Consider the following 15,116-nt stretch of genomic DNA (forward strand, 5'->3'; position numbering starts at 1 on the left):
TGTTAACAGTGGTAAATATGACACGTTTTGGTCCCCTTAACAAGAAAGACTAGATAAAGTAGTAATAATGACGAATTTTGTAATGATTCATTTGCAAAGAAATCTTTGTAGGAACCCGTTTCCTAGTAATAACTCGTCTATATATATTTTCATAGCTTCTTATTTAATACACCACAAGCAACTCTGCAGTTGAGAAGGAAGGACGGATAGTAAGACCTTACAAATATACCTTGATTTTGATGAAAATATCTTCTCATCAGTGTGGTCCCAATTGCCATTGTAGATTCGTAAGTTATTGTTGTTTTAATCACATTATCGTAACATAACTCTACTAAAGACGTTTGTCTTGCTGTTTGGCTGTGTTCTGATGCTTATAATCGAAATAAGTAAAAGTTTTTACATTTTATATACTACTGGAGAATGGCCATAGACAAATGTGGAGCAGCCCGACTGGGGCAGTACCTCGACCTTACAGAAGATCACAGCAAAATAATACTGTTTTCAAGCAGTATTGTGTTCCTGTTGGTGAGTAAGGTGACCAGAGCTCCTGGGGGGGATTGGGGATTGGGTCGGCAACGCGCTTGCGATGCTTCTGGTGTTGCAGGCGTCTATAAGCTACGGTAATCGCTTACCATCAGGTGAGCCGTACGCTTGTTTGCCGACCTAGTGACATAAAAAAAAAAAATGTTTAAGTTATAATGTACCAGCTAATATATATTTCACTGTCAGGCAGATTCCTTGTCATGAAGAAAGTAACTTTAATCTTGTTCCACTGCAGATGGAAATGTTTAATAATGTATTAAAATGTTAAGATAATAACGAAATTTGATTGGTTAAAACTTTCTATTTAAATGTTGCGTTTGATTTGGTATGTTTACTGTTATCTAATTTGTTTTTATGTTGGGTATGTTACAGGTGCAACGTTGGCTAGACATGCACGAAGAGTATCTTCTAGCACCAGGAAGCATGCAACCTTCCAGTATCTGTACCTGGACCAATAATACAAAGAAAACTCAATTTGCAAGTCCACCCATCAACATTAAAAAGAAACAAATTAATGTAACAAAATTAGTAATAACACCTTTTATACAGCCGCCGTTCAGAATTTCACCTCTGAACCCGCGTGCAAAGTCAAACATTACGCACAATTGTTGTAAGAACTCTCTTTCTAAATAAATGTTGTAAATAGTATAACATTACTTTTATTTTGATGATGTATTTAAATTGATGTATTTAAAGAGTAAATGTTTTGCATTAACTTTTACCGAATCTTCTCCGTGCTCTAAATAATTGATTACAACAAATATTTTAAAATAATTAAGGAAGCGTGAGTCAAAATATAGAAATTAAAGAAGGGAGTAATTTTAATTTTGGTCCACCCCTGATCGAAATGTTTAATTATGTATTAAAGTTGGATAAAACAACTTTTTCGAATTTTATCGCGGTTTATTAACTTTTTTAGATGCCCGACGTTTCAGGTACTTTACGGTAACCATGGTCACGATTGATGGATTAAATTTCACTGTTACACCTCGCAAAATACCTTTTGAAGAAATTATTTGTAACGTTGAAGACTGTCTGTCGAGAAACAATATAAAGAAGGAAGATTCGGAGGCTATCAGACAAGATATATCGTCAGCATTACGACGAAGTTCTGTGCCGAAACTAAATCTTCCCCGCGAACAATTAAAAGCCTTATTAGATCTACGAAACAGGCGTGAATTAACGGTTCTTTGTGCAGATAAGGGCAATGCAACGGTGGTGATGGATACGTCAGATTACAATGATAAAATTCATCAACTATTACCGGATGAAAGCACTTACACAAATATCAAAGCCGATCCATCTAAGAAGGTTTTGAAAATTACTAGTAATCTAATTAAAAAGTACTTCGAGTCGTTGAATCTGGACGTCAAATCTTTGGGTCCTTCTTGTCCGAAACTACCTAAACTGTATGGTTTGCCAAAAATACACAAGGCTAATGCTCTGCTACATCCAATTGTAAGCGAGATCCACTCACCAACCTACAGACTGGCTAAACATGTTGCCCATATACTTTCGCCACTGAGTGGACAAACCAGAACACATACACGGGATTCGTACCACTTTGTTAAGGTGATCAAACATCTACATCTCAGTGACAGTGAAACTATGGTTAGTTTTGATGTGCAATCACTTTTTACATGCATGCCGATTGAAGATTGCATTAGTATTGTATCAAGAAAGCTGAGGGAAAATGACATGCCGATAGAATATACTGACCTTCTCAAGCATTGTCTTACATCTGGCTACATGTTGTGGATTAATCAGTTCTACAAGCAAGTAGATGGCATAGCGATGGGCTGACCAGTATCCCCCGTTATTGCCGATATATTTATGGAGGACTTCGAGGAGACTGCTCTGCGTACCTCGCCGATAACACCCAGGTTCTACTAACGGTATGTTGATGATAATTTCATAAAATTACCATCTGATAAAGTATTCATATTCTTACACCATCTTAATTCCATAAATTCCAAAATTCAATTCACAATAGAGTTAGAGGTAAATAATTCTTTAGCTTTCTTAGATGTATTAGTCATCCGTAGTCCCAACAATACATTAAGCTATACAGTGTAGAGAAAGTTTACCCATACGGTTAGGTACTTAAACGGTAAATCTCACCATCATCCAACACAGTTAGCTACCGTGGGTAAATCTTTGTTTCAGAGAGCACAAGAGATCTGCGATGAGCGACACCTGGAGACCGAACTTCAACATGTCAAGCAAGTACTACTAGACAAAAAGCTTAGGGTACCGCGTCCTCATCACAGTGAACGTGTGAAACCACTAGCCACCGTCGAACGAGTACCTGCTGTGCTACCTTTTATAAAAAGGGTCACTGACAAGATTGGCTTTACCCTAAAGCGAGCTTCTATAAAAATCTTTTTTCAAGCCACCAAAAACGATAAGTCAATTTTTACCGTCTGTCAAGTGTCGTATACCCTTACAAGATGCAGGAGTATACAAGCTTGATTGTAACTGTATAGGACAAACAAAACGATCAATTAAAACTCGGGTTAAAGAACATATAGCTGACTTGAAACGGCGTCGCTATACTAAATCCGCAATCTGTGAACACAGTCTAGACAAAGCTAGCCATTATATTAGATTCGGTAAACCATAGGTCCTCGCAAAAGAACACCGATTTCAACCAAGAATGATCCGTGAGGCTATTGAAATTAAAAAACATCCAAATTTCAATAGAGAAGATGCTGGCTATTACCACGTGCTTAAGGACCATTTATAATATAATTAAATCAAAAACCAAGCATAATATACCACAGACTAAAGACTCAATTAGCATATCCTACGTAGATAGGACTAACTAAAATATTGATGTATGTCGGGTAGTTTCGAATAACTTTGTAACGTTAGGACGTCTGACACCTCAGACCTAATAAACCGCGATAAAATCCGAAAAAGTTGTTTCATTTCAATGAGTGAAATTCGAGTAAACATTAGAAAACAATATGTATTCAATTGTTAAGATTTTCTATTCAATCGTTACGTTTAGTTTAGTATGTTTATTTTTATCTAATTTGTTTTTATGTTTGGTATTTTACAGGTGCAACGTTGGCTAGACATGCACGAAGAGCATCTATTAGCACCACAAAGCATGCAACCTTCCAGTATCTGTACCTGGACCAATAATACAAAGACAATTCAATTCGCAAGCCCACCAATCAAAACAAGCAAACGAATTTATGTCACAAAAGTAGTACAACCGCCGTACAGAATTTCACCTCTGAACCCTCGTGCAAAGTTGCATTAAAATAGATTTTTTTCTGTTTTTGTAAATATGTATCATATTCGTATTACTGTAAAATATTATCAACATATATAAGCCTCAGCCTGTATATAAGCCTCAGGGCGAGTGTTTGCGGCCTTTTTGGGTTGGATTCTCTCGCCGTCTTAAGATCTGGGTGCAATTTATAGTGGGTGAGTCATTGTAGTTTCTTATGGTATAAGCTTTGCATTAATATAAGTTGATTTTGTGAGTTTTTTCAAAAAGAAGATTAAGATTCTGTAGGATTTTTTTTTACTCTCTCTCTTGTGGTCTCGTGTTGGGAATTGTGGGTGACTCTCTGGCCCAATGAACAATTTTTTAACACGTAGCAATATAATAATAATTTCCTGTACAATGAGTTGTAAATGGACGTTTAAGAAATCACTCGATAATATTTGAGTTTGACTCACGCTTGATTTGGCTTAGTTTTTGTAATTAACCTTCCTGATAACCAATTCCTAAACGAAAAAAAAAAATAAGTATGTAGAAAGTTGAGCTCTTTTCAACACTGGAAATACAACATACTACTGCTATTATGCTGTCATAATAATTTCCTGTACAAAGATTTTGCAAAAGTATTATGTTATTACAAGGTTTTGTACAGAGGATTTAACAAAACCATAGCTATGTTGAATATATTGATATTGACTCACGCTTGCTTTATTACGCGTCAATTTCACAGCTAGACGCCACATCCGAATTATAACATTAATGACAGACTTGTATAACTAATGAAATGACTTGCAAAGTGTTATTAGACAAGTTAATTTGTTAATTTATTAATAGGTTTCTGGTAGTAAATACGTTAAATATAAAATGATTACTAACGACTTCGTTTATAGTTATTTGTATAGTATACATTTGTACCTGCGATCGTTAGCATAACAATAAATCACTAAGAGTTATTAGGTAACTACACAAAAAGAAAAATAACGATGAAATCTCCTCTATATTCTAGTTTACCCATTTATGTGCCATTGTGTTATATGCATCAAAAGCAACTTTTTAGTTGAGAAGGAAGGATAGACAGTAAGTTGACAAAAACCTTGTGATTTCAATTATAAAATCAATTTGTCGAAGTAATCTTGATTAACATCATAAAATGTGTAGTTTACAAAAGCGGAAGCCAAAGCCCTACTGTTAGACAAAGATTTGCGCCAAAAGAGAAATACTGGAACTTCAACTCCTACTTCAACTGAGCATTAGCGTATATAATGCAATGATTTAATGTTTTGGTTATAATCAAAACGATATTGTTGAGCATTTCATTATAAATGTACCATAATATTCACTTTATCTCGTGATATGCTATTTATTTTTATATTTCATATTTTTCAGAACAACAACAACAACACCAGCTTGTCGTCCACAAGGATTAAGTAAAGTTCACGGAAAATATGCAGCATGATAGCACCAAGCACACCAAGATGAATCAGTCAAATATAACCAAGTGACCGCTTACAGCCGAACGACAGGACACAACAGACCAAATGTAACCCAAATAAGTTACGTACAACCACCATTCAGAATATCTCCGATTAATTCTAAACCAACTAACAAGTCGTGATAGTTCAGTATCGATATTTTTTTTCGTAATGTATATTTTTTTATTACTTAATAAACTATGTAAATAATTTTTTCTAACTTTTACTTGATATAAAAATATTTTTTATTACAAATATAACCAAGTGACCGCTTATAGCCGAACGACAGGTCACAACAAACCCAATGTCACCCAAATAACTTACGTACAACCACCATTCAGAATATCTCCGAGTAATCCTAAGCCAACTAAGAAGTCATGATAGTTCAGTATCAATTTTTTTTGCAATGTATATTTTTATTAGTAATCCTAAGCCAACTAAGAAGTAGTGATAGTTCAGTATCGATTTTTTTTGCAATGTATATTTTAATTAGTAAATAAACTATGTAAATAATATTTTCTGACTTTTATTTGATTACTTAAAAAAAACTATCGAATAATATTATGGGAATCGGAGCAGCCAGAAAGCACATGCCTTGAGTAACTCAACGGGATGACGACAGATTCGACAGAAGTCGGGAGTGTCATTATTCATTTTATTTTAACCTTTCGACTAATTAAATTATAATGTACTATTCTATAATATTCATCGATATTTCGACTTACTGACGGGCCTCCAAAATGTTTGGCCTGCGAAACACACCTCCTCCCCCTCGCAATTCGTCCAGTTCAAAAAGCCAAACCCAAAAAAAGGCAGAAAAAAGCTGATACCTCGCAAAAGAGCCGTTTTGCATCGGGAACAGACACTGTCAAGGGTCCACACTACAGAAAAAGAAATAGTAAGCACGACGGGGACATCAGGGTCGCCGAAGGAGTAGGCCTTCTGCAGTCGTCACCGATTTTAAGACTAAAAGGACAAAAAGAAGAATGCGAAGAGCGAAGAAGCTGATCGAATATCAGATTTGCATTTAAAATTTTGGTATAGAAGAATTATGAAATTCACAAAAACTAGTATTGATGATAGAATAACACCTCTTGCGTATATATTTTTATTTGTGAAATATTTAGTTTTCGTTTCTTTAATAGTATTATTACAGTAAGCTGAAGTCCTGTTACTATACAAAGATTTTTTCTATTAAGTAGTAAAGTTGGTACTTAAACTGCTTCTGAGTATATTTCCATTGCAATTATAATGCAATAAGCTAATGTTTAGATGACATATACAACAAAGTTTTTCGGTTGCACGATGTCAAGTTAGCGACGAAGTACTCGGTGTACATGGCGATAGTAATACCGAACCTCCTCTACTCGTCCGAAACATGGTTTCTGTGTGGGAAACACATTCGCTGCCTTGATAGATTCCACATTCAGTGCCTGCGTGACATCATGAACATCCATTGCTCTGACTACGTGAGAAACAGAGGTTTTACGCCGTACTAACATAGACGGAATAAAGGCATACATTATGCGAAGACAATTACGATGGTGCGGGCACATCTCTCACATGCCAGAAACAAGAGTTGCTAAACGTATCTTTTACTGCGAGCTTCAAGAGGGCAAGCGCAAGCAAGGCAGACAGCTTCTGCGATATAGTGACGTTATGAAGAGGCACATGAAGCGGTGCGAACTGGATCAATTGCAGTGGGAATCGCAGGCTGAAGATCACCTAAAATGGAGGCAGCTGATCAAGCAAAGCGTAACCTCCTTTGAAGACAAAGGAAAAATTGACCTTGATACCAAACGAGACGAGATAAAAGCCCATACACCTGCGGCTATTAACTTTAATTACAGTGGCAGTGTCCTGACGTGCCCCAAGTGCAATCGCACGTTTCGTGCGAAAATTGGCTACCTCAGCCATATTCGGGTGCATGAGAGGGCGGAGCAAAGGGGTGCCTGCAGCTGAGTCATGCTGTATCGCTGTGGTCGCTGTAGCCGAAATCAGCTGGGACCATCATCATCATCATATAAAAAACGTATTCTCAGGTAAAACACAATTAAGGCCCTTTCTAAATACCCGTCTCTCTCGCTCCTTTATTCGTAGTTCAGATGCAGATAAAATTGAAAACTATTCGCACTACGGTTTCGGCTCTCGCTGTGATTAGACGTTCTTCTACTGTTTTTGCAAGTGTTCTCTAATATTGTTACTGACCTTTTTCTACGCTGTGTGTGTCTTTAATAGCGTACATAAAAACTTATTTTTGTGATTAGTACTAAGTGTTACTTCGATCTAGCATAACTTAGATGTACTTTTGTGATCCAAATATAGTAAAGTTTCCATCTCGGTCGTATTTCTCCGACTTGATTTACATACACTATTATTTTTCACTGACTTTCTTGTTCTTGACTTTCTTCTTCCTATATCACTCATGAATAGTGTAGCTTTCTATTAGTAAAAGAGTTTTTATGATCGAATCATTATTTACGTAGATTACCATCTACAAACAAAAATAGTTAGAAACTTTACCTCTTCATTAATATTAGTATAGATTATGTGTCGAACCTAAACATTTGTATCTTTTCAAATTTCCTTCAAAACTTGTATGAAATTATCGGATGGTGAGGAATGGTGATGTCGAAGATGCCGTGGCTGCACTTGAAAGTTGGGCTGATCACTGTCAGACCTCGACCACTGATAATGATCACAGAGTACGAAAGGTTGCTCATGTATGTACGTATATAAATACTTCCATACGTAGTTCTCGTGTCATGTGTACAGATCCTCGTCAACTCGCCTTACTTTAGCATAAACTGTTCTGCTCGAAAAACATTTATTTTATCTATGACTGATATGTGGATAGACGAACAATTATTCTAATTTTTAAGTATTTTGAACATTTGTGAAAGTACGAACTCGAAAGCATAGGACACAAGTGTGTTGTATCCAGCAGTCGTTTGACCTCTTGTGCGTGTGCAGGCATGCCACGGCGCACTGGTGCGAGCGAGCGGAGGGCGCGCGGCGTCAGCGCTGCGACGCCTGCTACCCACCTGGCTGCTTGCGTGCCACGATATCCACGCGCCCGTCTGCAATCTGGCGCTAACTCACCTGGAGGTAAGTGATTCGTAACGTAAAGGGTGCAATTATGAACGATCTTTAGACAATCCGAATACGAATGATACCATAAATTTTGTGGAAGCTATCCAACAGTGCAGTTTTTTTTCCTTTGCATAGGTTTAGTAGAGCACATTATATTAAAGCTTTCAACATTCCTCGGTGAACGAACTAGGACGCTAATATTTCTAGTTAAGTAAAACTTCACAAACATAATATACAAATTATTCAACCTATGATGTTAACATGAATGTTATGTGATTCTTTTTCAGAGCGCTTTGCCTGGCAGTAAGTTGGGCGATATAATATCGTTCTGCAAGTCAGACATATTGATATTGCTCATAATTCAAATTTAATATTATATGCGGATGATATAAAAAATTTTAAAATTATAAAGAATAAAAAAGATTGTGATGAATTGCAGGATGATTTAAATAGACTTGAACAATACTGTAGATTGAATAGCTTGTATTTGAATTTAGAAAAATGTTGTACAATTACATTTTCGAGAAAAAGAGAACATATTTTGTATAATTACTCAATCCCTAATGCCAGTTTAAAAAGAGTTACGGAGGTAAGGGATCTGGGAGTTCAGTTGGATAGCAAGCTCATTTTTGACCAGCATATAGACAAGATAACAACCAAGTCGTATAGAATGTTGGGCTTTATATTTAGGCAAGGGATGGTTTTTAAAAATGCTCAGACCTTAATTCTCCTGTATAATGCATATGTTAGATCAAATTTGGAATACGCATCTACCGTTTGGAATCCTCAATATAAGAAATACATAGACATATTTGAAGGAATACAAAATAAATTCGTTAAAAGGTTGAAAGTCAAATTTGGATCTTATTGTTTTTCTAAGTTTGCTTCCCTTGAAAATCGTAGAGAACACAGAGATCAGCTTTTTCTTTACAAATTGATTAATGGTTTGGTAGACTCTCAGTACCTACTTAGTAGGGTATCGTTTAGGTGCCCCAGTTATTGCACAAGATCCCGAGCAACTTTCTCCCCCTCTGTCACTCGGACAAGGTATTGTGGCAACTCATTTCTCGCAAGGTCATATAAAGTCTATGACGACCGGTATAATGACATCGACTTGTTCAGCAGTGGGTTCAATGAGTACAAATACTTTTTGAAAGGGAAAAAGAAAACTAATCGAAATATAGTGTAGTAGTGTTCGATTTGTATAATGTATATAATGTTATATATACGTCCTAAGTACAACTATATTTTATTGTATTGTGTAGTATGTATAATTATATTTATTGTATTGTCTCATTTATTTGTTCATAGTTTTAAGTGGAAACTTTGTTGGCTTGATTATTATTTTTTTTATGTTTCATGAACGAATTATATTCTTTGTGCTGTTTGTTTCCCAATAAAGAAAAAAAAAAACAAGCTATCGGGCAATCCAGAAAGAACGCTCAGTGAAAAATTAGTAATACTTCATACTAAATTCCATGCTTCACTATATTAAATTATCCTGTGTGAAATGTATACAATAAATCGTCAACTTTAGCTTTAAATGGTGCTGGTGTGGTATAATGTTTGAAATAAAATTTTGATTGTACCGCATTTTTTCTTTCTTTTTTCTTACAGTCTTTACAATTCAGCTGAGGTTGAAATTGAAATGGAAGCTGAACGTATCCTTTCAAGTAGTCTGAGGGCATTCAAATATTTTGTTACTCAGCTACGGAGAAACACAATAAATGGTTGTGGGACAAATTGAAGCTATTCCTTGAATCTCTCTCATTGTAGGATCTCTCTATTCACGGATCGGATGTATATGCGGTAAATTATTTTATTTTTTTAATTTTTGCTACCCACGGATATTTCTACTAATCTAAATTGCAAATCCTGCATCTCAATTTCGAAGCATATACCTACATATTTTCAACTGATTAAGCTGAAATTTTCTACACACGTTTAGTTTGGACGACAATGCATGGGTCGGCTTTGTAACGTCCTTTAAATCCAACGGAGCCGAACATCCAAGACAACGAAGTCGTATTTTAAATCATACACACAATCACGCGAGGCTCGACGGAAGTTGGAAGTGCCATCCTTCATTTTATTTTTATTTTTTGTTTTATTTTAACCTTTCGACTAATTAAATTATAATTTCCTATTTTATACTATTCGTCGAAATTTTTGCCTCTCTGACTCCTGGCATCTCCGAAATGTTTGCCCTGCCACCCCACCCACTTTGACATTGATTCGGTGCAAAAAGCCATACCCAAAAAACGCAGAAAAAAGGCTGATAACTCGCACAAGAGTTGTTTTACATCGGGAACGGACACTGTCTAGACACCCGACCACGCTACAGAAAAAGAAATTATAAGCACGACAGGAACAGCAGAATCGCAAAAGGAGTTGAACTCCTGCAGTCCTCACTGATTTTCCCCAGAGTTCATCAAGACTAAAAGGACAAAAAGTAGAATGCAAACAGCGAAGAAGCTGATCGAGAAATCAAACTTCGCTACGTCAAAATCCAAAAATTCCGGTAGCCAAGAATGCTGGCCCCGCGCCTGCGGCGATCCCAGATCCGGCGCTAAGCAAAAAGCTAGAAGAGCACTCTCGGCTGCTCCTAGAGAGCAACAGAAGGATAGAGGTTCTCCAGGAGCAAATGGCAAAATACAGCGACTCCGCCGAAATGTATAAAAGAAGTTATGCCAGTGTGACTGCGGCTGGGCCACAGCAGTTTCGAGGCCTGCAGCTTTACACTCTGTGGTGGTATCGTCAACGGACGATTAAAAATCAGGGGATGGCGTCCTGAATAACATAAAAACGACTGTGGAAAGAACGAAGAGGTCCGAAAAGCTAGGGACAAAAACGTGATCTCCGATGGGGTTCGGGACTGCCGAAGAAAGAGCAAAAGCCAGGAACAAGATAGAAAAAGAAGTCCCTCCCGGAACTTCCGGGATCACCATCTACACGGCGAAACGCAGGAGAGTATCTGAATCGACTACTTTGGAACTTGTGTGAATTAAGTGCTCAACCCAGCCCATAAATATCAATTTTTCATCTACCTCACCGGGTTGAGTTATTTTTATAAATCTTTTCAATGCATGGTACTCTGGTTTTTTTATTTCCGTTCTTAGTGGACCAGGGGCACCATGACAACAGTAAAGTATCGCAAGAGGGCTCAAAACCGGTTTAAAATGGCTAGACCGATTGTTGAAGTGAAACTTCTTTAGGCGCATGAGGGTAATTTTTTTACGGATGAAACGGCAAAGTTTTGATGAAAAGACAATATTTTTGTCGATGGCGCTGGAACGGAAATCTAAAGCTTTAGATTTGTATAAATATAAACGAGACTTAAAAATTAGTTTGCCATGAGTGACATGATTTTTAATATTATTTATTGTTTCTATAAATTGTGAAATGTAAAGAGTTGTGTTTTGTTGTTGTTTATTGATTTTCTTTTCTTAATATATTGAATATTGATGGTTTAAAGTAATTCTTAAGCTTTAATTGATATTAATTGATTATTACTTATTTATTGTCTTATCTGATGCAACCTAGTTTGTGTAAAAATAAGGTTACGTCCGGTTGTTAAATCTTTTTGAGATTTTAGTTTTGATGTATAATGTTTATCTGCATTTTTTTTATAATAATACTTTATTGTTTATACTATTTGTAAGTGAAATTGTAATTTTTGCATATGGTGTTAGCCTATAAGTAGTCGTTTCATTTGTGTATAATATATTATTTCTAAATGTTAAATATTAATGAATCAATGTAAGCAACTGTTGCCAAACCTTATAAAAAAATAAAAATAAAATAAAAATCACAGAGAGAGCCGTATCAATAGTACCAGCATTTCTCGACTGCATCTAAAGCAAAATTTCGACTAGGGGAGGAAAGAGAAAGGAAGAGGAAGGTGATTTTTAATTTTTATAATTTTACGCTCGCAGGGCGTGCTGGTATAGCGCGTGCGGGTGCGTATATGCGAGCGTGACGTCCACGGCTGAATATCTCAGCACTCGCTTGCGCTTCGGCCGAGTGCTCGTGTCGAAGGAACGTGGGTTTGTCGATGATCGGAACTGCGTGGCTGTGTTGCGTCTTATGAGTCATGTTGAGATAAGCTATATGCCATTCTTCGGAAGCTCCTACGTTTTCTCTAGATTCCCTTACCGTATCATAATTTTGTAAAAATATAAAAAATATAGCTTTGCCTCTAGTTAAAATCCTTTCAGAAGGGAATAATACGTATTTTATTGTTATAATATGTATGTATAAAAACCTAAGAGCATCCTTTATATTTTAGGTATGGGATGCATAGTTTGAGAAGAAAGGCATTGCTCATCTAACGACCTCTGAGTTCTTTAAAAAACGTCAAGATTTTGGACAACTTTTTTTGAGATAAATTACCAAATTAAAAAAAATACCCATCCTGTTTTTAGCCAAAACGGTACTGCCGTTATTGTCCAAGTTGCCGACCGATTGGTTCACGAAGGACTTTTATACCATGTTATTCAATGCTATCTTTACTGGGTATGTAAGCTCAAAATTCGTATTTTTTAGAATTTAAGTTTTTTTTGTTTTATTTTTCTACAATTATTTCATATAACTCATAAGAAAGACAACATTGTTTGAAAGTTTTTTTCAATCGTTGGATTTTGTAACAAAAAAAATTCTTCCTCACAGGTAACGTATCAAAGATCATTTTAGCGGAATGTCTTTGTTACCTGTCGATACAAAAACACGACTACGTTCTAGAAGTAGTCAAATGTATCCATCGAACTTGATTGGAAAATATTTTTACACTAACGGACTCGGAAGTGAAACATAATTTGACAAAATACTCGGCGACAATCATGGCGTCGTTGGTCGAGTATTGGCTGAAAAAGTCGGAAGAAAACAATGGTGCGAAATACGATCGACTCGTGATAAATTTCTGGCAGGTCACATTCGACTATTTCGAGCCATATTGGCCAATCGCCAGTCGAAGAAGATGATGTGGCTCGATTAATTGAAGCACCCATGCTATTTAAGACTCTTAAGAATACGTATGGGTCAAAAGGAAAAATGCAACGCCGCATTAGACGTTAGTTCGCTACTTTGATGGCGAAATAATGAATTTATTCATTGATTTATTCATTCATTTCATAGAATGGCTTCCAATGGTGGCGAAATTATTTCAAAAGTGCTACTTATCACGAAATATTCGGTACATTTCACCCTAACCAAATGTTGAGTAGTGGCGAATGTGACAGGATCACAATAAATCGAATAGTCCTACCGGGGAAACAACGTCAAAAAACGCGCCAATTACACTACCTCACAGGTGGCGTGGGAACGTGTGCATTATAAAGAAGACAGACTTTTTACATAATTATGCATGTACCACAGTCACGATCTAGCCCGTAACCTACTACATAGGTCTCTTTCTTCATGTAGAAAAAGGATCGAAGCTTAATCCACCACGCTGCTCCACCGCGATTTAATTTGGCGAATATATTCGTACTATATATAAATATATATAAGAATAACGATATCGAACGTAACTCAAAAAATAAACTGAAGTTACTCTAAATCTAATGTCGCAGACTTGTAAAGATCGTGAAATAAGTGTTTTATGCTTTTCTGCATTTTGGTTATCAAATGAAAGGGCTTACTGAGAAAACCAGATAGAGAAAGCTGTCCAGCAATGAATATAAAGTAAAAATTTGACTAAAAGTAGAAATATGTTTACAAAAAGATTTATTTGAAATGCACCCAAAAGAATTAAAATAACTTTTGCTTTGAAAGTTTTACTAAGAACATAAAACTACCAAATTTACCTATCTTATAAATAAAATTCGTAGGGGGGTGCCACGTTGCCACGGTTCACATCGTACTATTATTTATATTATTCTTAAAAATAAATAAGTGGTAAAAATAGTGGAAACAGTGTAAGAAAATTATAAATAGTGCTTAAAATCACTAGGATCATTTGAAGTTATCAGTGAAAGAGCTGTAAAACAGCTTGAATAGTGTAAAAATACGTTGCAACGATAATGACTTTTGTAAACCTCTAAAATATAATTAATTAACTTATCCATAGCACAATACTAATGTTGGGAGTGAAAACTATAAAAAGACTACGAACATAACAATAAACTATCTCCAGTGATGAAAATAAGGACTCAACGATTTGATTACCTTCTTTGTGAATAATCGATCCCATAAGTATGTTACCAGCAACGCCATCTATCATTACTAGTTGAAACTTCCAAAACGAAAAAGACTAGAGCTTGCGCCACGCACCGCGCGCCACATTTCATCTGGTACTAAGCGTACCTTTGTAATACATTCTTATAGAGGTCGCTAAATATCACGTTTTTTTACTCACCATGGATGAAATAAAACAAATGTTACTACAAATGCAACAAGACATGGCATTAAAAAATACAATAAACAATAATATAAATGAGAAATTCAACAGTCTAGATCAGAAAAATGCTATTTTGGAGAAAAAAACAGAAGAACAAAACACAAAAATAAACATTCTATATATATTTTATTATTATATATATTTTTTTCGCGGGTAGGAGTGAAACTAACCATACGTATATTTCTGATAGTGTAATCTTTTTATTACCGAAAAATACTTTTAATATTTGTATTCGGCTATTTTTATGCATATTATTTAATTTTTTTATTTTAGTTTTTTTTTTTTCTATTTAAGTGGCATCACCCACCAACAAGTGTTATCCTAGAAATTTACACAAATTAGACACAAAAGATAAACACCACCTCAACTATGG

At 35.8% G+C, this 15,116-nt stretch overlaps 1 pseudogene; it reads left to right on the plus strand.

The window, feature by feature from the left end:
• Positions 1 to 1,905: 1,905 nt before the first annotated feature.
• On the plus strand, positions 1,906 to 3,289 carry LOC123656170 (annotated as a pseudogene).
• Positions 3,290 to 15,116: the final 11,827 nt, after the last annotated feature.

This window comes from Melitaea cinxia, chromosome 9, assembly GCF_905220565.1.
Source record: "Melitaea cinxia chromosome 9, ilMelCinx1.1, whole genome shotgun sequence".
Lineage (NCBI taxonomy): Eukaryota > Metazoa > Arthropoda > Insecta > Lepidoptera > Nymphalidae > Melitaea > Melitaea cinxia.